This window comes from Nycticebus coucang, chromosome 1 (genome assembly GCF_027406575.1).
Source record: "Nycticebus coucang isolate mNycCou1 chromosome 1, mNycCou1.pri, whole genome shotgun sequence".
Classification (NCBI taxonomy): Eukaryota; Metazoa; Chordata; class Mammalia; order Primates; family Lorisidae; genus Nycticebus; species Nycticebus coucang.
Genome location: NC_069780.1, coordinates 31,160,629 through 31,182,518, shown reverse-complemented (window position 1 = coordinate 31,182,518; position 21,890 = coordinate 31,160,629). Strand labels below are relative to the sequence as shown.

General features: G+C 38.5%; 1 pseudogene; it reads right to left on the bottom strand.

Moving 5' to 3' along the window:
• Window positions 1-8,279: 8,279 nt before the first annotated feature.
• LOC128590154 (zinc finger CCHC domain-containing protein 9-like) lies at window positions 8,280-9,988 on the bottom strand (annotated as a pseudogene).
• Window positions 9,989-21,890: the final 11,902 nt, after the last annotated feature.

The following is a 21,890-nucleotide window of genomic DNA, read 5'->3' as shown; positions in this document are numbered from 1 at the left end:
AGTCCAGGAACCAGCATTTTAGTTATAAGAACCCTAACCCTCTCAGAGATTTCATGAGAATGGTTCCACCAATATGTTCTAAGAGTAGTAGCCACATTGGATTACCTACCTTTCTGAGACTTTAGTAAAAAATCTTATTTAAAATTATAGTCCTATTTTCCTTATTCTCTGGAGAGACCTTGAAGAAGTTTCTAGGCTTAGGACATGGTGCTAATGAGAAGACAGTAACACTCCTTCTCCCTTCCCTCTACCACTTCCATTCCCCAAGCACACAACCAAGACAAGCTCAAGGGAGCTCAGTGGGCTAAAATAAAAGATAAAAGGAAGTGATAAACACAGGCAAAATTCAGGGGTAAGACAATTCTGGTATGTCTCTGGAAGATACAGGTAGTACCTCATACAGGATATTTCAAAAGGAGTGTGAGTAGCCAGTGCTCAAGTGATCAGGAAAGTGGTTACAGACACATTGTCCCCCGGAGATAGTCACAGTTGTACTTGGGAAATACAATACAAAATTACAATGATGGCCTCACTTGGTTTGTGTGGGCAGCTATCATTTGTTAAATTGAAGACATTTGACTCTGACTCTTAGAAATTGTACGGTTGGTGGCGCCTGTGGCTCAGTGAGTAGGGCGCCGGCCCCATATACCAAGGGTAATGGGTTCAAACCCAGCCTTGGCCAAACTGCAACCAAAAAATAGCCGGGCGTTGTGGCGGGTGCCTGTAGTCCCAGCTGCTCGGGAGGATGAGGCAAGAGAATCGCGGAAGCCCAAGATATAGAGGTTGCTGTGAGCCGTGTGACATCATGGCACTCTACCGAGGGCAGTAAAGTAAGACTCTGTCTCTACAAACAAACAAACAAAAAAAGAAATTGTACTGCTGTTGACAGAAACAAGTTAGTCTTTAACTAAAATTTAAACAGAATAAAACAGCTTGTGAATTTTTCATAATCTAATCCTTAGGAAAAGCAAATTACTGTTCAAGAAACAATTTGCTTCCAAATTGAAAAGAAAAGCATGAGTATTAGTGAGCACCTGTTCTAGAAGCAACATGTATCTACTTGACCTAATTTTATTCTCTATGTCAGTCTGAAATGCAACAAGAAGCCCAGAGTAAAAATAACCAGAGATCTCAGTTTGCAGTCTCACTTGGAAATGAATAGCAGTCAATCCTCTAAGTTTCAGCTATTTTCCTTTTTTATCTAGAAGGAAGAAGAGTAATATAATCAAACAGAGACAAAATACTAAAAAATAAAAGATAAAAGGACAATTGTCAAAACAATCCTTAATAAAAAGAACCAAGCTAGAGGCATCACACTACCTGATTTCAAAATATAAGCAACAGTGATCAAAGCAGCATGGTCCTGACATAAAAACTGGCCAGGACAGAATAGAAAACCTGTAAATAAATCAATACATTTATGGTCAATTGATTTCCATTAAAGATGCCAAGAACACAAAGTAAGGAAAAGAAAGTTTTTTCAGTAAATGGTACTGGGGAAACTGGATATCTACAGACAGAAGGACGAAATTAAACCATATTTCACATGTAAAAATCAACTCAAAGTGGATTAAAGACTTAAGCTAACACAGCTAGAAGAAAACACAGGAAGAAGTTCTATGACATTGGTCTAGGAAATGATTTTTGGAATATACCACCAAAAGCAAAAGCAACAAAGAGACAACATAGGATGGGAGAAAGTATTTACAAACCACACATTCAATAAGGGGTTTACAGCCAAACTATGTAATGAACCCACACATACTTAATAGCAAGAAAACAAATAGCCTAATTTAAAAATGGGCAAAGAACCTGAGTAGATATTTCTCAAAAGACATTCTCAAAAGAAGAATGGTATATGAAAAGATGATCAACACTACTAATAATCAGAAAAATGAAAATTAAAACCACAATGAGCTATTACCTCACACCTGTTAAAATGGCTTATCAAAAAAATAAAAGATAAGTGTTGATGAGGATATGGAGAAAAGGGAAACCTCGCACACTGTTGGTAGGTTGTAGAATTAGTGTAGTCATTATGGAAAACCAAATGGACATTTCTCAAAAAATTAACACTAGAACTACTGTATGATACAGCAATCCCACTTTGGGGCATATAAGCAAAAGAAATGAAATCCCATGGTCATTGCAGCATTATTCACAATAACCAAGGTATGGGATCAACCTAAGTACCCATCAGTGGATAAATCGTATCCATAAGGAAAATGTGAGATATAAACACAATGGAATACTGTTTGACCTTAAAAAAGAAGGAAATTCTGTCTGCGCCAACATGGATGAGCCTAAAGGACATTATGGTAAGCCAGATACAAAAATGCAAACCCCACAGGACCTCACACGTGGAATCTAAAAAACTCAAACTCGTGGGAGATAGAGAAGAATGGTGGTAACCAATGGCTGAGGTGGCAACAGTAGAGATTAAGAAGATGGTCAAGGGACACAAAACTTCAGGAGGAAAAGTTTAAGAGATCCTACTGTACAAACAAGGACTATTGATATAACAATGCATTGTATACTTGAAAATTGCTGAGTAGATTGCAGCTGCTCTTACTATAAAAGAGTAATAGGTATGTAAGATAGTGCATACAGTTGGTTCTTCATATCCATGAACTCAACCAATCACAAATCAAAAGTATTCCAAAAAAAAAAAAAAAACAAAAGTACATGACTACATCTGTACTAAACAGGTACAAAATTTTTTGCCATTACTCCCTAATCAATACAGTATAACAACTATTTACATAGCATTTACATTATAATAAGCACTGTAAGTAATCTAGATAGGATTTAAAGTGTACAGAGGATGTGTGTGAGTTATATAAAAATACTACACCATTTTACATAAGGAACTTAAGCATCTATAAATTTTAGTATCCACAGGAGGTTTTGAAAGAAATCCTCCACAGATACTGAAGGATGACCATATGTTAATTGGCCATTCAACAATGTCTGCATATTTTAAAACATCATGTGTACAATTTTTAATCAAATAATAAATATACTGAGATGGATAAAAGAAAAAATATGGTAAACATCCTCCAAAAATAAAAGATATAAGATTGAATATACTTGCCATATTAATAAGTGTAAATAGGATACATTTATGTATCAGTACAAAGATCTTTTAGAGTGGGATCAAAAAAGAAAACAACTATGTGTTATTTTAAAAATATACAGGGTATATAAAGCAAAGTTGACTTGAAAAGTTAAAATGAAAAGGATGGGCAAAAGTTTACTTCTAAGGAAAACCCAAAAGAAAGATGGGAGATAGGGAGAAAGAATGATATATTAAAGAGTAGAATTCTGTAATAATAAAGGATATAATCTGTCATTAGTAAGTAAATCAATGTATGGATGGATAGATGACAGAGTTAGCGAGAAGTGTGGATGAACAGATGACTGATGATAGATTAGATAGATAAGAGGGAAGGGAGGGAGGGAGGGAGGCAACAAGGATGGAGAGAAAAGATGGGTTACAAACTGAAATAAACACAACTACATTTCAAATGAGAAAATAACCACACAAAAAGGTAGAGGGATAGGAAGAATTAACCTAAACAACTTTTGAACATAAAATTTTGATTCTTTATCTTTGGGTGAAAGTGAAAAATGACAATTATTATACTCAAGTTGGTAGATTTGTCTCTCATGGTGACAGAAATTAGCAATTTCCGAATTAATTTATGTTTCGGAAGAAAGGAGTTTAATAACTGACAGTGATCAATTTATCTGTCATTACCAAGAAAGATGACCCAGTCTAATCTCTTTGCAAACATATTGATAACGGACTTATAGTTTGGTTATGGATTTAGCAAGAAGTCCCTGAATAATGATTTCTTATGGTAAACAAATCTAGAATCTATAAATTCATGAGGCAGTTCTCCCTGGAAAATACAATGCAATTCATGTAAATACCTGAGTCTAAATGGTGATGTTTCATAACCTAAAATGCTCCCTGCTGCATGAGTTAGGGGACTATTCATGCCCATCCTGCTGAGTTATACTTTTTTTTAAATAATGAATATTAAACTGAATATGTAAAAGGAAAAATTCGTTGTATTCTCAATGTAATTAAAACATTGAATTATAAACAGATTTCCTGCCCATGACCTGTGCTAAAACTTGAGAAGCACAATATTATTGTTTTATATTTAGTAATGTTGATATTTTATCTGTTTGCTTTACAGCAGATGTTCTAAGTAATATAGCTCTGATGCATCATCAGCCTCTAATTAAAATAAACTATTAACAAAAATGTAACAGTGTCTAAGATGTGAATTGCCAAATCACAGTGAGGTGTTCTAGAGAATAACTAGAGCCTTGGATCGTCAATCTATTATACATTATAATCACCTGAAGAATTTTGGAAGCTTTACTGATAATGCAGAAACAGATAATTTGAAAACTTGACTAAGAAATTATTCCAACATTTACTGGCTTAAAACAATACCTAATTTATATTTTATAATTTGAGTATATGTTATAATAGGAGTTTAGAATCAGGCAAGAATTGGCTGGGTGACTCCTTTGTTACACTTGGCTGGATGGGGCTAGAGCTCAGAGACCCTTCCTCTCATGTGCCTGGAGCCCTGATGACGGCATCGGGAGGACTGGGATCCACAGGGCCCCTCTTACTCCCTGTATGTCCTCACCACTTCTCTGTAGGGACTTTACAGCAGGCTTATCAGATCTCTCAAATGGAGGGTCAGGGCCCCAGGGCTTGGCGTTTCAAAAATCATAAAAAGAAGTACAAGACTTCCTATGACCTAGCCGCAGATGTCCCAGAACATCACTCCACCACGTTATTCCCAACAAACAAGTCACAAAGGTCAATCCTGATTCCAGGATAGGAGAGGCAGACTCTAAAATCACACAAGGAGGAGTAACTAAGAATTTGGGACATCTTTAGGCCAGCATGGTAGGCCTCACCTGAAACCAATTAATCAATCTCTAGGGAGGGGGCCTGGCATGAGGATTATTTTAAAGCTCCCTACGTCATTCTAACAGATATCTAAGGTTGAGAATCACTGTATCAAAGTAAATGGCATTAGTAATTTTGTTAATTTATCTCACTGAACTCCTAAAAATATTTTACTTCCCATTTTTGCAAAATAAGCACACTAAAACAAGAATGAATGTGTACAATACTTGAGGTATACTGTTTTTTATACACAACAAACAATATCCCCAAGAGATAGGGCTATTTTAAGGTGATTTTTCAGCATTTGCAAAAGATTTGTGTTGATTTATGCCTTCCTTGCTTTTCAAGTATTCCTTATAAATTATTTTACTCAGTAGTAGTTTTCTAACCAAATAAGAAGCTTACAAAAAAATATTAATCTGATCAGTAACTACCCTCCTTGAGGAATGTGATTAAACAAATCATTGTTACCAAATTTTAAAACCTTTCAAAATCCATACCATTTACCTTTTCGATTCCATTCCCTTCCCTACTGGTCGACTACTTGCACTTGAGTGACAGGGAACTCTCTTTGCAAGGTTCAGATAGTTCTGCACATGCGTTCTCTCCATTGTCTGTGTATCTTCCTCTTCCAACCCTTACAGCCTCAGCATCTATACCAACCTACCAACCACACTTTAAAAGCCAACTCCAATGCTCTCTCCTTTGAGAAGCCTTTCTAATTCTCCAGTCCCCTCACAAACTGCAAAGAGTTATTGTCTCTTTAGGTTTCCAGAAATAAGTATAAAAAATGACTGTTATCACACTTGTCTAGTATTTTTTTTACATGTCTGTATTTTTCCTACTGTGAATTCCAAAATAGAAGAATTTTGGTGTTCAGTAGGTGTTCAATATTTTGTTTCCCAGAATTTTTAAAAATGTCAAAATGTTAAAGAACTGTGCAGTGCAACCTGTAGCGAACGATACAATTTCATCAGTAATTACTGTGATAAAAAGTGGACTTGGGGCAGTTTACATATTGTGCCAAAGAGTACCCCACTCAATAGTTACCTCACTCTAGTCTTTTCTGCGTTTTTCCAAATGAGAATCTAAATATCTGCAGGATTCTATATAATTCTTTAAACCCATGTAGCAGTATGTCAAGAGCCTGCAGTCACCACCCAAAATGTTGACACCACGTACATGTCAGTAACCGTTTTGGTCAGAGGCCTAAGGACACCCTTAGCAAGGCAAAGAGAAACAAAGGGGACCTCTGGGTAAGAGAAATCATGTTAGTTAGGAGAGGGCTCAACTGCTAACACAAAGGCCAAAATAACAGCGGCTTAAACAAGATTAAATTTCACTTCTCAATCACAGATAAACAGTTCAAGGTTGCTGTAGTGGCTCCATGTACCACGGACTTAAGTTTTTTCTGTCTTTTTGCTTTGTCATCCTCAACATGCAACTTCCACTCCACAGATGAAGACAGCTGCTTTTGTTGCATCCACATTCTCACAGGGCCATACTCGTCCACATACAACTGGTAAACACTGTGTCAGAGCTGACACCATACTTACAGGGAATGCCTTATCTCACGGTTTCATGTTGCTCAGTATTAAACTGCAACATATAGAAACTTTCTATTTACGGAGTACCTACGATATTTTGATACTGCATATGTTCACAAACATTGAATTTATCAATAATTCCTTCCTTTTTATTACTATAATATTAATTGATACATATTGAGACTTAGTGTAGAATTGTTCAAATACCTTATGTGGATAAATCACAATTTACTTCTTACTTCGCTTGTTGACAGATGCTTGGGATTTTTCCAGTTTTCAGTTGTTTTGGTCACTGGATTCAGAGTGCTAACCAGTACACCATAGAACGCTTTATGGTTCTCAGTTATTTTGAATAATGCTATTCATTTTAAAATCTCACTGTGCTTTCTTTTCTTTGGGTAAATACTTAAGAATAGAATGGCTGATTTATATGGTAAGGGATGCTTGGCTTTTGAAAAGGACTGCCGAACTGTTTACCAAAGTTGTTATACCATTTGACTTTATCAACAGCAGAGTCTGAAAGTTTTTCTTTGGGTCCTTTATATTTACTCACATATTTACCATTTCAGTTTCTCTTCATGGGTTTGTTTAGATTTAGAGTTTCTGGTATGTTTTCCTTCTGCCTGTGAAGTAACATTTTAACATTTCTTGTAGTGCAAATATGAGGACATTAAATTCTTTCAGGTTGTCAAAAAAAAAAAAAAAGTCTTTATTGGCTTTTGTTTTAAAAATATTATTGCTGGGTATATGTATCTAGGTTGACAGGTTTTGTGGTTTTTTTTTTTTCTTTTAGTACCTTAAAGATGTCGCTACATTGTCTCCTACCTTGCGTTGTTTCCAGAAGAAATTTCACTGTTTAGTTTACTTCATTTCTTTATACCACTAGGATGCATTTCCTATCCCACTGCAGCTACATTTCCTACTTTCACTTTATTATCACTCTTAAGCATTTTGACTATGATAGGCCTGGGATAAATATTCTTCATGTTTCTTATGCTTAAGGGGTATTAGGCTTCATTTTGACAGAAATTTTTAGTCATTATTTCTACAATTTGTTTGTTTTGTTTTTGTTTGTTTTTTTCTGTTTCCCCCTCCTTTTGGAGATTCTAATTTCCCATGTATTAGGCCACTGTATCCATTTCAACTTTATATTTTTATCTCTAGAAGTTTTATTGCAGTATTTTTCACAATTTATTTCCTTAAAATGCTCATGTTTTCCTGTACTTTCTTGAACATATGGTACAGAGTTATTTTAATTTAATAGCAAGTGTGTTTTTACGCAATACTTTAAAAATACAAACTTTGTGGCAAGTTATAAATTTCTAATAACATATCGACACTTTTAACCAAGAAAGCAATATAACTGAAAATTCATTTCCAAAAACAAGCAGTTCCCTTTATTAGGGGTGATTTACATTTATGCATAATTTTGCTTTTAAAAAAGATGATTGGTACAATCAGGTATATAACCACTAAGTCTAGTCAGGTATATAACCACTAAGTCTACCCTATGTCTATGACATAGCTGATAGTTGGAACTTATATCTCTAAGGTCTGTTAAAATATGTTCTTTTAGAAAATCCAATCACCTCAACCATTTTTCAGTAATTTTCTCCAAACAGTGATAGAAGTACTCTTTGATGGAGAGAATGCAGAAAACTGCTTTTGAGTACTCCCAGATCATATATCTACAATAAAAGATGGCCCCAAGGAGCCTCGCTCTAATTAGTGAGGGAGGCCCCTTTAGAAAGTAGCAATGAGATGGTAACTAACAAAGGTATCAGTCATTATCAAAAATTAAGGATTTTAGGTATCTTTGATTTGGGTGTCTGTGGTTTAGATGCATCCAAAATTTCTTCATAGTCTGCACTCATTCCCTTTGCCCAGTGACCAACTGTGACCATTCCATCTGAATTCTGACTGTCAGGGCAATCTTCCTTTAAATGCTTCACAGAGCCACAAAGTTTGTAACCACCACCATCAGCATAGAGTCCTTGGGATTATCAGGACAACATCTAGACAGGTGTCCCATTTCCCCACGACAAAATATTTTGCAAAAGGAAATTCACCAACAGCTGGGTCTACGTTAGCATTACACTGGCTGTTTCATGTTCCGTGGACCCACACCATTAACATATTCCAGGGCCCATGTCTTGATTTTCAAGGGTGACTGGGCAATCTGCAATTTCATGACCAGGTTTTCTACAATGGAAACACACCATTGCATTTTTCTTTGCTGCTTGTCTTTTCAATCATATTCCTTCCTGTCAACTGTCTTTCTTTAAACAACTGCAATTTCTTCCCTTATTTCCTGAAGGTCTGTTGCTATAATCTCCCCATTGTGAACCATCTGTGAGTTGCCTTAGGTACTCCATGAATCCATTCACATCTTCATGTAAGTATTCTTTTCTCTTTTTGTTCTTTAAGTTTTGCTTAGGGTACATCATTTTTAAGGGTTAGCCTATTGATTTCAACTTGTTTATGTTTGGTAGGTTTTGGTTTGTTCCCTCGAAGGGCTGCTTCTTCATGTCCTCTCATGATGCTACAGACCAGGGTCTCCTGTTACATGTTGGTGGTAATGCAGGCCCTCCGGGTCATAGTTTCCTCAGAGGTTCCTTAGCAATTGCACATGGATCCTCCAGAGCAGCTGAGTTTAACATTCTTATTTCTAATTGTATCATCTATGTCATTTCTAGAGCTGTTTCAATTGATTTTTCTTTTAAATACGAGTTATATTTGTTTGATTCTCTACAAGCCAGATATTGTGAATTTTATCTTGTTGTATTCTGGATATTTTGATAGTCTTTAAATATTCTTGAACTTTGGTCTGGAACATGGCTGATCTTTGGAAAGCTTTATCCCTTTGAGGTTTGTTTTTAGGATTTATCAGAACAGTACAGTCCTTGATCTAGGGTTAATTTTGCCCCATTACTGAGATATTATCCTTCTACGTGTTCACTAGATGCCTGTACATGTTTCCTTTGGCTGGTGAGATCCAAATGATTTCCAACTCTCTGTAACTATTAGTGATTATTCTACTAACTCCTTCCCCATGGTTCTTTTCCAGGATTGGGTCATTTTCTCACACAGAACCACTGCTCAGTATTTAACTGAACACTCAAGGAGAGTCCTTGGCAGGTACTTGAAATTAGATCTCTGAAATTATATCTCTTCCCTAGTACTCTATCCTGTGAATTCTAGCTGCCTTGACATTCCACAATTCCTTAACTCAAAGATCTGTCCAGGTATTATATTGGTTTGCCTTTCCTGCTCTATAGGCTGTAAACTCTCTCAGGAAGTAAATTGGAGAATCAAAGGCTCATCTCGTTTGTTTCCATTCTGTCAAATTAGTCTTTTGTTGCCTGTTGCTCAATGTGAAATTTGTTCTGTATGTTTTGTTCATTTTCTAAATTTTTTCAGGCAACATGCTAACTCTGATTCCTTTTACTCCAGCATGACTAGAAGCCAGAGCACGGTTACTGGTTTTAACCGGAGACATGGCTTTGAGAATTTTCTGGGGAGGACTAGATCTCTTTTTAATCTTTGTTGGAAAAGAGAACAGGCCTGGAAAATAGAAAGTAGAGCCTCTGCCATAAGCCAGGGCCACCTGTGCCCACATGCTGCAGCACAAGCTGAAACTTTAATGCAGTTTTATTAGAACATTTTGCTATAATTGTGTTCTGAAATCTTAAAATTTAATCTGCACAAAACATTTTATTGTGGGAATTCAAGTGCTTTCACTCTCAGTCTTGTCTAACAGAGTATTATCCATGATACAAAGAGAATATTTCAAATAACATGGAAATCTCTCAAATTTTTTTTTATTATTAAATCATAGCTGTGTACATTAATGCGATCATGGGGCACCATACACTAGTTTCATAGACCATTTGGCACATTTTCATCACTCTGGTTAACATAGCCTCTATCAGCTTAAAATGGAATATTATGCAGCCTTAAAGAAAGATGGAGACTTTACCTCCTTCATGTTTACATGAATGGAGCTGGAACATATTCTTCTCAGCAAAGTATCTCAAGAATGGAAGAAAAAGTATCCAATGTACTCAGCCCTACTATGAAGCTAATTTATAGCTTTCATATGAAGGCTATAACCCAACTATAGCACAAGAATATGGGGAAAGGGCCAAGGGAGGGGAAGGGAGGGGGGAGGTTAGGGTGGAAGGAGGACAATAGGTGGGGCCACACCTACAGTGCATCTTAGAATGGGTACAGGCGAAACCTCCTAAATGCAGAATACAAATGTCTATATATAATAACTAAGAAAATGCCACGAAGGCTACGTTGAACAGTTTGATGAGAATATTTCAGATTGTATATGAAACCAGCACATTGTACCCCTCGATTGCACTAATGTACACAGCTATGATTTAACAATAAAAAAAAAAAAGGAAAAAAAAAGAAAAAAACATACCAACAAAGCAGAATTACCCACTGGTTCCCTAAAACTTATCTTAATGTCTTTTAATCAGTAAACTATATATATGTATATATGTTGTTGAAAATAATAGCCTTAATTTTTTCATTAAAAAATACATAAAATTATGCATGTAAAATGACACAAGATGTTATATTGAGCTTTTTGATAATTGCAACAAAACTTTAAAAGTATTTTGCATGCTAAGCTTTAGGTAACTGGATTATGAAAAATACAAATGGATCCACTTGTAAAATATTTTTTTGAAGCTATTAAGAGCTTGGAAAAGATTGCTTTTTATCAAAATAGCTATGTAATGACCACAAATCCTTTGTGCAAATAGGCAGAAGTAAATTAGGTAGACAAATAGAAAACAAAATTAAAACTTTTATACTATTTATATACTCACAAATCTGATTGTCAAACACAGCCCATGTGCTATAGATTGGGGGAGGAATTCTTATTACTATTCAGGGTCTACTACTTGAAAACTGAGATCCCATACAATAGAATCCTAGAGTGGAAAATGGGACATTGCCTGACAGTTCCGAATTCACTTATATGGTGTATTTCTTCTCAAGCAAGCCCTGCTTTTCAAAACATCGCAAAGGACCTAGGTCATTGAGCATAGCAGTTATGTTCTCCAGGACACACACGACTGGCATATTGATTAGACTTCAGAGCTTGTTTTGAAAACTCTTACAGTTCTCTCACCCTGCTTTCTCTATAGGAAATCTTTACTTAAATCTCCTCACCTTCACACTCTTAAATCCAAAACCATAAATATTACATTATTTGTTTTCATGTATTTCTTCCAAAGGGCAAGTTTTTCCTTCCCACTTGGATATTGTTCAGTCTGATCTTACACCTGTCTTGTGACATGAATTCAATGTACTTTAACTAATTTCCTTGAGCATCACTTCTGCACTACGAGCTTGACAAAAATTAACAAGAAAAACTTCATTTCCTAGAAGATTGTAATGGGAAAATTTTCATGAGCATACAGAGTTCACCATACATTGTAAAGTGCTTTGCCTACATTAATTCATTTAATTCTCAGAATTAACTGTTTTATAGATGAGTAAAGCAAGACATTAAAAACATGTAAGCAGGAGGCAGAGACAAGATGGCTGACTGAAGCCAGCTTTCCAAAGAGGCTCCCATCCAGAAGGAGAGTTAAAGGACAGAAATTTAGCAAGTAACCTGGTGGATTAGAGCTGTACCAAGACAGAAGGTTGAAGAACGCACATCAACCCCCCTGAGGCGAGCTGTGACCCCAAGGATACAAACAAAAGGTACAAAATCCATCACCAAGCAGAAGGGACTCCCCTCCCCCATGAGAATGGCTTGGAGTGCCCCACAAACAAATGAGCAGAATTCAAAGGTCCTCCCACTACACTCCATGGAAGAGACCCTCTAAAAACTGGACCTACCTCCCCTACTAGGGCCACAGAGTTCTCCTGCCAGGCATATAACTGTATAAAACTGTATATATTCTCTGAGCAACTCTGAGCTCCCAGCACTCCCCTCCACTCTCACTTCGAGGTCTGGAGGCCTGTCCCCCAGCAGTACAGATTCTTGGGTGATTTTTCGAGGGGTGTGGACAGGGCCTAAACTGCAACTGGTCAGTGCAGACTCTGGGGCACAGGAGTGAGGAGAGGACAGTTGGCTGAGAGGGAAACACACTGGACCAGTGGTGCCCCAAGGTGCAGAGCAGCAGCCATCTTTTGGCAACAATAGGGCTCACTCCTGGATATTCTGAAGCCACACCCCATCTCCCTGGGCAACCAGAGGAGGCTAGGCATCTACTCAGGTGGCAAACACCATGGAACAGGGACGGAAATGCAGGCCCCATGAGTAAAGGGTTTGCCTGAGGAGGTAAGGGCCTGGGTGGAGCGCAGGGACTAGAAATGCACATGCAGAGCTGGGAAGTTCCCAGGGCAGGGCTGATCCAGAGGACAACTTTACTGAGCCTAAGATGCACCCGGCCCTCAGGGGATCGTCAGCCTATAGACAAAGACAGACAAGAGGCTCAAACTGACAAGTAACCGAATACAAACCTGCAGGAGCAAAGACAGGGCCTGAGGCGCAGGCTCTGGGAACTCAAAACAGCTTCTCTCCTGCAGGGGAATTTAGCAGGGACAGAAACAAATCCCCGCAAAGTTGTTCTGTTCTGTTCTGTCAGTAACGTCAATCAGGGGCAGGGCTGGAACTGAGTGAACACCCCCCAGCCTCCATCAAGTGCCCAAGGATGTCAGGTCTCACCTACCCCTGCTAGATACAGGCAGAGCAAAGAGGCCTGGCTGAGAAGAAATAGATTTCCTAGTGATTCCGGCAGGTGCAAACCCCTGGAGTATCTGTTCACTACAGGCAACTGGGTCAAAGCCCTGCGGGACTGTCAGTGACTGGGTGTGACAGAGGTACAAGGTGGGGAAAGAGGCATCAACCTTCCCAGACTGATCTATTTGCTGGGTGGATCCTCCTGACTCCACAGAGCACTGGAGCAAGCCATATCAGAGTAGTCACCAGACCCCTGTGATCCAGTTGCCAGAGACCTTTTAAACTCTCCCACCTGAGATAGGAGCTGACTGAGACAACTGATTTGGACCTTTTGAACTGAGCCAATCGCCCAAGGACAATTCAGGTGGTGCCCTGGGTGTGTGGTTCTAGGAAGGTTTGATGTTCCTTTTCCAATTGTTGCCTGTGGGGGGCGGGATGACTTAATTGCTGGTATTTCTCCACAGCCGAGACTTCAACCCAGAGTAACTGTTTCACTAGGGTCGAACAGAGACCAGGTGAAAACAGGACCACTTAGCCCCACTACACCAAACAGGCCCTCAGTTTCTCAGACCATAGCACTGTATGGGTCCTCAACAAAGCTCCAGGGGAAAAAAAAATCAAATGCTATAAAACAATCATGGGGTGGAATCAGTGGAAAAACTCTGGTAACACAAATAACCAGAATAGATCAATACCACCACCACCAACCCCCCACCCCAAGGAAAGATATGGCAGATGTAACTGAAGATCCCATTCATAAACAGGCGGAGATGTCAGAAATGGAATTCAGAATTTGGATTGCAAACAAGATTAATAAAATGGAGGAAAATTTGAAATTAGAAATTCAAGGAGCAATTCAAAAGTCAGAATTAGAAATACAAGGAGAAATTCAAAAGTTGTCTCAAGTATTTAAGGAATTTAAAGACAAAACCACCAAAGATATTTGATGCACTGTAGCAAGAATTTGCAGCCCCCAAAGATCTGAAAAATACAGTAGAATCCCTCAATAACAGAGTGGAGCAAGCAGAAGAAAAAATCTCTGACCTTGAGAACAAAGCCTTTGAATGCTCCCAAACTGTCAAAGAGGAAGAGAAATGCAGAGCAAAAATGGATCATTCTTTCAGAGAGCACTGGGATAAGTCGAAGAAGGCTAATATCCCCCTCATTGGAATCCCGGAAAGTGATGAGGTGGCCTCGCAAGGCACAGAGGCCCTTCTTCATGAAATTATGAAAGAGAATTTTCCAGACATGCCAAGACATTCTGAAATTCAGATAGCAAACAGTTTCAGAACCCAGCACGACTCAATCCAAATAAGACATCTCCGAGGCATATCATAATTAACTTCACTACAGTTAATATGAAGGAGAAAATTCTGAAAGCAGCCAGATGTAAGAAATCCATTACCTACAAAGGGAAGAATATTAGAATGACTGCAGAACTCTCTGCTGAACTTTTTCAAGCCAAAAGAGGGTGATCATTCACTTTTAATCTCCTAAAGCAAAATAACTTTCAATCCTGGATCCTGTATCCAGCTAAACTGAGTTTCATTTATGATGGAGAAATTAAATACTTTAATGACATTCATATGTTGAAGAAATTTGCCATAACCGAACAAGCTTTTCAGGATATTCTCAGACCTATCCTCCATAATGACCAGCACAATCCAATACCACAAAAGTAAACTCACTCAGAAACGTTTAATCAAACTCCAACTTCCACAGTGGCAAAAGGTTTAAAAATGTCCACTGGACTTTCAAAAAACTCGATACCCAAATTTTACTAGACTTATCAATATTCTCCATTAATGTGAATGGCTTAAACTGTCCTCTAAAGAGGCATCGGTTAACTGACTGGATACAAAAACTCAGGCCAGATATTTGCTGCATACAAGAGTGACATCTTACCTTAAAAGGCAAATATAGACTCAGGGTGAAAGGATGGTCATCTATATTTCAGGCAAATGGTAATCAGAAAAAAGCAGGTGTTGCAATTCTATTTGCAGATACATTAGGTTTTAAACCAACAAAAGTAAGGAAGGATAAGAATGGTCACTTCAATGGGAGGTGCCTGTGGCTCAAGGAGTAGGGCGCCAGTCCCATATACCGGAGGTGGCGGGTTCAAACCCAGCCCCGGCCAAAAACCACAAAGAATGGTCACTTCATATTTGTTAAGGGTAATAATATGATGAGATTTCAATTCTTAATATCTATGCACCCAACCAAAATGCACCTCAATTGATAAGAGAAATTCTAACAGACATGAGCAACTTGATCTCCATAATAGTTGGAGATTTCAACACTCTTTGGCAGTGTTGGATCAATCCTCCAAGAAGAAGCTGAGCAAAGAAACTTTGGATTTAAACCTAACCATCGAACATTTGGATGTAGCAGATATCTACAGAACATTTCATCCCAACAAAACTGAATACACATACTTCTCATCAGCCCACAGAACATACTCCAAAATCGATCACATCTTAGGTCACAAGTCTAACCTCAGTAAATTTAAAGGAATAGAAATTATTCCTTGAATCTTCTCGGACCACCATGGAATAAAAGTTGAACTCAGTAACAACAGGACTCTGCATACTCATACAAAAACATGGAAGTTAAATAACCTTATGCTGAATGATAGCTGGGTCAGAGATGAGATTAAGAAGGAAATTGCCAAATTTGGGGAACAAAACAACAATGAAGACACAAATTATCAGAACCTCTGGGATACCGCAAAGGCAGTCCTAAGAGAGAAATTTATAGCACTACAAGCCTTCCTGAAGAGAACAAAAAGACAGGAAGTTAACAACTTAATGGCACATCTCAAGCAACTGAAAAAGGAAGAACATGCCAACCCCAAACCCAGTAGAAGAAAAGAAATAACCAAAATGAGAGCAGAATTAAATGAACTTGAAAACAATAGAATTATACAACAGATCAATAAATCAAAAAGTTGGTTTTTTGAAAAGGTCAATAAAATAGATAAACCTTTGGCTAACCTAACCAGAAAAACAAAGTAAAATCTCTAATCTCATTAATCAGAAATGACAAAGATGAAATAACAGACTCCTCAGAAATTCAAAAAATCCTTAATGAATATTACAAGAAACTTTATTCTCAGAAATATGAAAATCTGAAGGAAATAGACCGATACCTGGAAGCATGTCACCTTCCAAGACTTAGCCAAAATCAAGTGGAAATGTTGAACAGGCCCATATCAAGTTCGGAAATAGCATCAACCATACAAAATCTCCCTAAAAAGAAAAACCTGGGACCAGATGGCTTCATGTCAGAATTCTACCAAACCTTTAAAGAGGAATTAGTACCCATATTACTCAACCTGTTCCAAAATGTAGAAAAAGAAGGAAGACTACCAAATACATTCTATGAAGCAAACATCACCCTGATCCCCAAACCAGGAAAAGACCCAACAAGAAAAGAAAATTATAGACCAATATCACTAATGAATATAGAGGCAAAAATATTCAACAAGATCCTAACAGAATCCAGCAACACATCAAACAAATTATACATCATGACCAAGTCGGTTTTATCCCAGGGTCGCAAGACTGGTTCAATATATGTAAATCTATAAGTATAATTCAGAACATAAACAAATTAAAAACCAAAGACCATATGATTCTCTCAATTGATGCAGAAAAAGCTTTTGATAATATCCAGCATCCCTTCATGATCACAACACTTAAGAAAATTGGTATAGAAGGGACATTTCTTAAACTGATAGAGGCCATCTATAGCAAACCCACAGCCAATATCGTATTGAATGGAGTTAAATTAAAATCATTTCCACTCAGATCAGGAACCAGACAAGGCTGCCCATTGTCTCCATTGCTTTTTAACATTGTAATGGAAGTTTTAGCCACCGCAATTAGGGAAGAAAAGGCGATCAAGGGTATCCATATAGGGTCAGAAGAGATCAAACTTTCGCTCTTCGCGGATGATATGATAGTGTATCTGGAAAACACTAGGGAATCTACTACAAAACTCTTAGAAGTGATCAAAGAATACAGCAGCGTCCCAGGTTAAAAATCAACATTCATAAATTGGTAGCCTTTATATATACCAACAATAGTCAAGCTGAAAAAACAGTTAAGGACTCTATTCCATTCACAGTACTGCCAAAGATGAAATACTTGGGAGTTTACCTAACAAAGGACGTGAAAGATCTCTATAAAGAGAACTATGAAACTCTAAGAAAAGAAATAGCTGAAAATGTTAACAAATGGAAAAACATACCATGCTCATGGCTGGGAAGAATCAACATTGTTAAAATGTCCATACTACCCAAAGCAATATGCAGTTTTAATGCAATCCCTATTAAAGCTCCACTGTCATACTTTAAAGATCTTGAAAAAATAATACTTCGTTTTATATGGAATCAGAAAAAAACTCGAATAGCCAAGACAGTACTCAGAAATAAAAACAAAGCAGGAAGAATCACACTACCAGACCTCAGACTATACTATAAATCCATAGTGATCAAAAGAGCATGGTATTGGCACAAAAACAGAGAAGTAGATGTCTGGAACAGAATAGAGACCCAAGAGATGAATCCAGCTACTCACCGTAATTTAATCTTTGACAAGCCAATTAAAAACATTCAGTGGAGAAAAGATTCCCTATTTAACAAATGGTGCTGGATGAACTGGCTGCAACCTGCAGAAGACTGAAACTGGACCCACACCTTTCACCATTAACTAAGGTAGACTCTCACTGGATTAAAGATTTAAACTTAAGACATGAAACTTTAAAAATACTAGAAGAGAGTGCAGGGAAAACCCTTGAAGAAATTGGTCTGGGTGAGTATTTTATGAGGAGGACCCCACAGGCAATTGAAGCAGCTTCAAAAATACACTACTGGGACCTGATTAAACTAAAAACCTTCTGCACAGCCAAGAACACAGTAAGTAAAGCAAACAGCCCTCAGAATGGGAGAAGATATTTGCACGTTATGTCTCTAACAAAGGTTTAATAACCACAATCCACAGAGAACTCAAGCTTATAAGCAAGAAAAGAACAAGGGATCCCATCGCAGGCTGGGCAAGGGATTTGAAGAGAAACTTCTCTGAAGACGACATGCACACAGCCTACAGACATATGAAAAAAATGATCATCTTTAATCTCAGAAATGCAAATCAAAACTACTTTGAGATATCTAACTCCAGTAAGATTAGCCTATATCACAAAATCCCAAGACAGGAGATGTTGGCGGGGATGTGGAGAGGAGGGAACACTTCTACACTGCTGGTGGGAATGCAAATTAATACATTCCTTTTGGAAAGATGTATGGAGAACACTTAGAGATCTAAAAATAGACCTGCCATTTGAGCCTACAATTCCTCTACTAAGTATATATGCAGTAGACAAAAAAATCACTTTATAACAAAGATATTTGTACCAGAATGTTTATTACAGCCCAATTCATAATTGCTAAGTCATGGAAGAAGCCCAAGTACACATCGACCCATGAATGGATTAATAAATTGTAGTATATGTACTCCATGGAATATTATGCAGCCTTAAAGAAAGATGGAGACTTTACCTCTTTCATGTTTACATGGATGGAACTGGAACATATTCTTCTTAGTAAAGTATCTCAAGAATGAAGAAAAAGTACCCAATGTACTCAGCCCTACTATGAAACTAATTTATGGCTTTCACATGAAAGCTGTAACTCAGTTATAACCTAAGAATAGGGGGAAGGGGAAAGGGAGGGGAGGGAGGGGGAGGGGATGGAGGGAGGGTGATTGGTGGGATTACACCTGCAGTGCATCTTACAAGGGTATATGTGAAACTTAGTAAAGGTAGAATGTAAATGTCTTAACACAATAACTAAGAAATGCCAGGAAGGTTATGTTAACCAGAGTGATGAAAATGTGTCAAACGGTCTATAAAACCAGTGTATGGTGCCCCATGATCACATTAATGTGCACAGCTATGATTTAATAATAAAAAAGGAACTGAACTAGGCAGAAGGTAACAAATATAGCCATGTTTAATTGATTATTCATATTTTAAGTAAATTTAAATAAGCTTCAACAAGCTCTCCTCCTGCATTAAGACAAAACGTAAAGTATCTGACGAAACAAAGACATAGCACTAGGCCTAGGTTATTAACAAATAACAGAATTTGCATTTTAGCAAGATTCCCAGGCCAATCTATATATGCCTTAAAGTTTTAAAAGTATTGCTTAAAGCCTGGTGTAGCAACAAAACATGGTTACTTGTATCCCTGGACCACCTTGGCGGAGCAAATCCGTCTGTCAAGAAATAAGATACATGTGGAGCTGAGCTTCCATATCTTGCACTGGTGAAACTCCAACCCAGAGACTTATTTCTAACATCATTCCTTCCTTATTTCTAATGTCATATCCTTCTCTCCTAAGGCAATCACTGAACCACAAGATCTTTGGGGACATTTCATTTAATGGCATTAACAATGGTGTTCACTCACCATTTTCATCCTGTAAACATCTGACGAGCACAAGCATTTGTTTATCAATTCAACAAACATTTGTTGAATACCTACTGGATGTCAGGCATGAACATTATTTAAAATAGAATTAGAGCTGTTTAGATAAACTGGGAAGAAGATTTTATTTTAATCAACAAGCAGTTTCAAAAATTAAGTCTGAAAAGATTTAAATTATCCAAATGTCTATATAATTGATCTTGAAAGAAAGAAGAAATTGAAGAAATAAGAAGATGACAGATTAGAAATATCCTCCACTTGCCACTTTTAAGGAAAGGATCAAAGGTTGAGGGTGGAGATTCACCCATGGGTAGACAATCTCAAGGAGAACGTTGTGAATCATCAGAAAAGTGATCAGAGACCCCAAAGTGGGGGAGATGCTCAAAGAGAGGCAGGGTGATCTGCTTGGCCAGGTTGGGAGGTACCAGAGAGAAGTGTCCATGCGAGGGGAGTGCTTAGGGGAGAGATGCCCTGGGGAGCGACACTCCCACAGCAGACACTGAAATCCAGCTGCGAGGGGTCTCCCCCACCACCACAGGCCTCCAAACTGATGAAGGAGCTGCTTGGAGACTACACCACAGCACGGCACAGAGAGCAAGCACATTGGGTCCCGCCAACGTCTGGTCCCAGGTTGGTTCATAGACAGCAATCTGCAATCTCAGCCCCACAGAGGCCAACCTGTGGAGGAGTCACAGGGGCTGGCTCCACTGCAGCCTCCTCCCCCTGACCACTGCCACATCAGAGAGGGAACAGAGAGAGTGTGTGCTCTCACGCCCTCTATGACTGGGTGCTGTGTGTCCTCCCAACACACCACACCGCTGCCTCCCAGGGATCTAAGGAGAACAGATGCCCATGGACCTTCAGCATCTGCCACCACCATCTTCCCTTCTTGATACCACCACCACTGTCACTTGAGTAGCACCACAGCAGATGCCATAGTCAGACCTGGACAGAGGGAGAGTTCCAGCCACCATGGTTGAGTTCCCCAACAGGGCACCTCATGTCACACCAGCCACAGTGTCCACAGTGCCACTGCTGCCTGAGGAGCCACCCCAGCGCTGTCTGTGGTCCCTCAAACCATCCCAGGATGAGCCAAAAGCCCAACCCATCCAGGCACCTGTTAAAGTCCCATGCCCCTCATAGGTACCAGACAAGGTCCTGTGGTCTACAATATGTCTAGACACCCATCAAGTCCCCAACAATCCATCTGGCACTGTCTGTGGACCTATAACATGCCCAGGCATCAGTCCCACCACTGGCTGCATCCTGCGAAATACCACATGCCCAGGCAATTGCCAAGGTACTGCAACCTGCGTGGGCACTGGCCAAAGTCCCATGACCTGCCTTGCTGCCCAAATGGTCCCACAACTCTCCAGGCTCCATCCAAGGTCACACCACCCACCTAAGTGAAGAGGGACATGCCCAGCCTCCTTCCCAAGCTATCAACAGCAGCATGGGGGCCAATCCACTAATCCAAAGAGACATCCCTGGCATTGACTTGGACTTTGACAAAACAAGGGACAGGCTGACACAAGAGAACAGGTGCACAACAGGTTCTCAGCACATCCACCCCACTTCCACTGGGTCAAACCTCTGGAGTAAGACAAACACTAGCACTATCTGGGGATTTCTCTTCCCCCTAAATAAGAGAATTCCCAGCAAATGAAAACAGCATCTTGCAACCCTCTCAGAACTGAGCTAAGAGAAAAGGTTTCAGATGGGAGAAACCAGCAAAAGAATTTTAGCAACATAAAAACAAGCTACTTTAATTGCAAAAAAAAAAGGAAATTGTCAAAATGTCAAAAATGGAACTGAGATTATGGATGGCAAACAAGATAAATGTAATTAAAGAGAAACTTAAAAGCCAAAACAAAGAAACTAAAAGATGAAAAAATAAAAAAGTTCAGGACATGAAGAAAAATAAGTAAATCTTTCTTACTAAAGAGACAAACATTTCAAAGGATATAACAAAACTTAAAGAATGAGTCATTTAGGGAATTATGAAATGCAGTGGAAATTATCAACAACAGGACAAATCAAGCAGAAGAATCTCAGAGCTTGAAAAGGTGGCTTTCAAACTCATCTCACCCAATCAAAGACATAGGAAAAAAGAATAAAGAACCAACACTCAGAGAAATAAGAGACCATGTGAAAAAAGTAATTGGCCTCATTTTTTTTTTTTTTTTTTTTTTTTTGTAG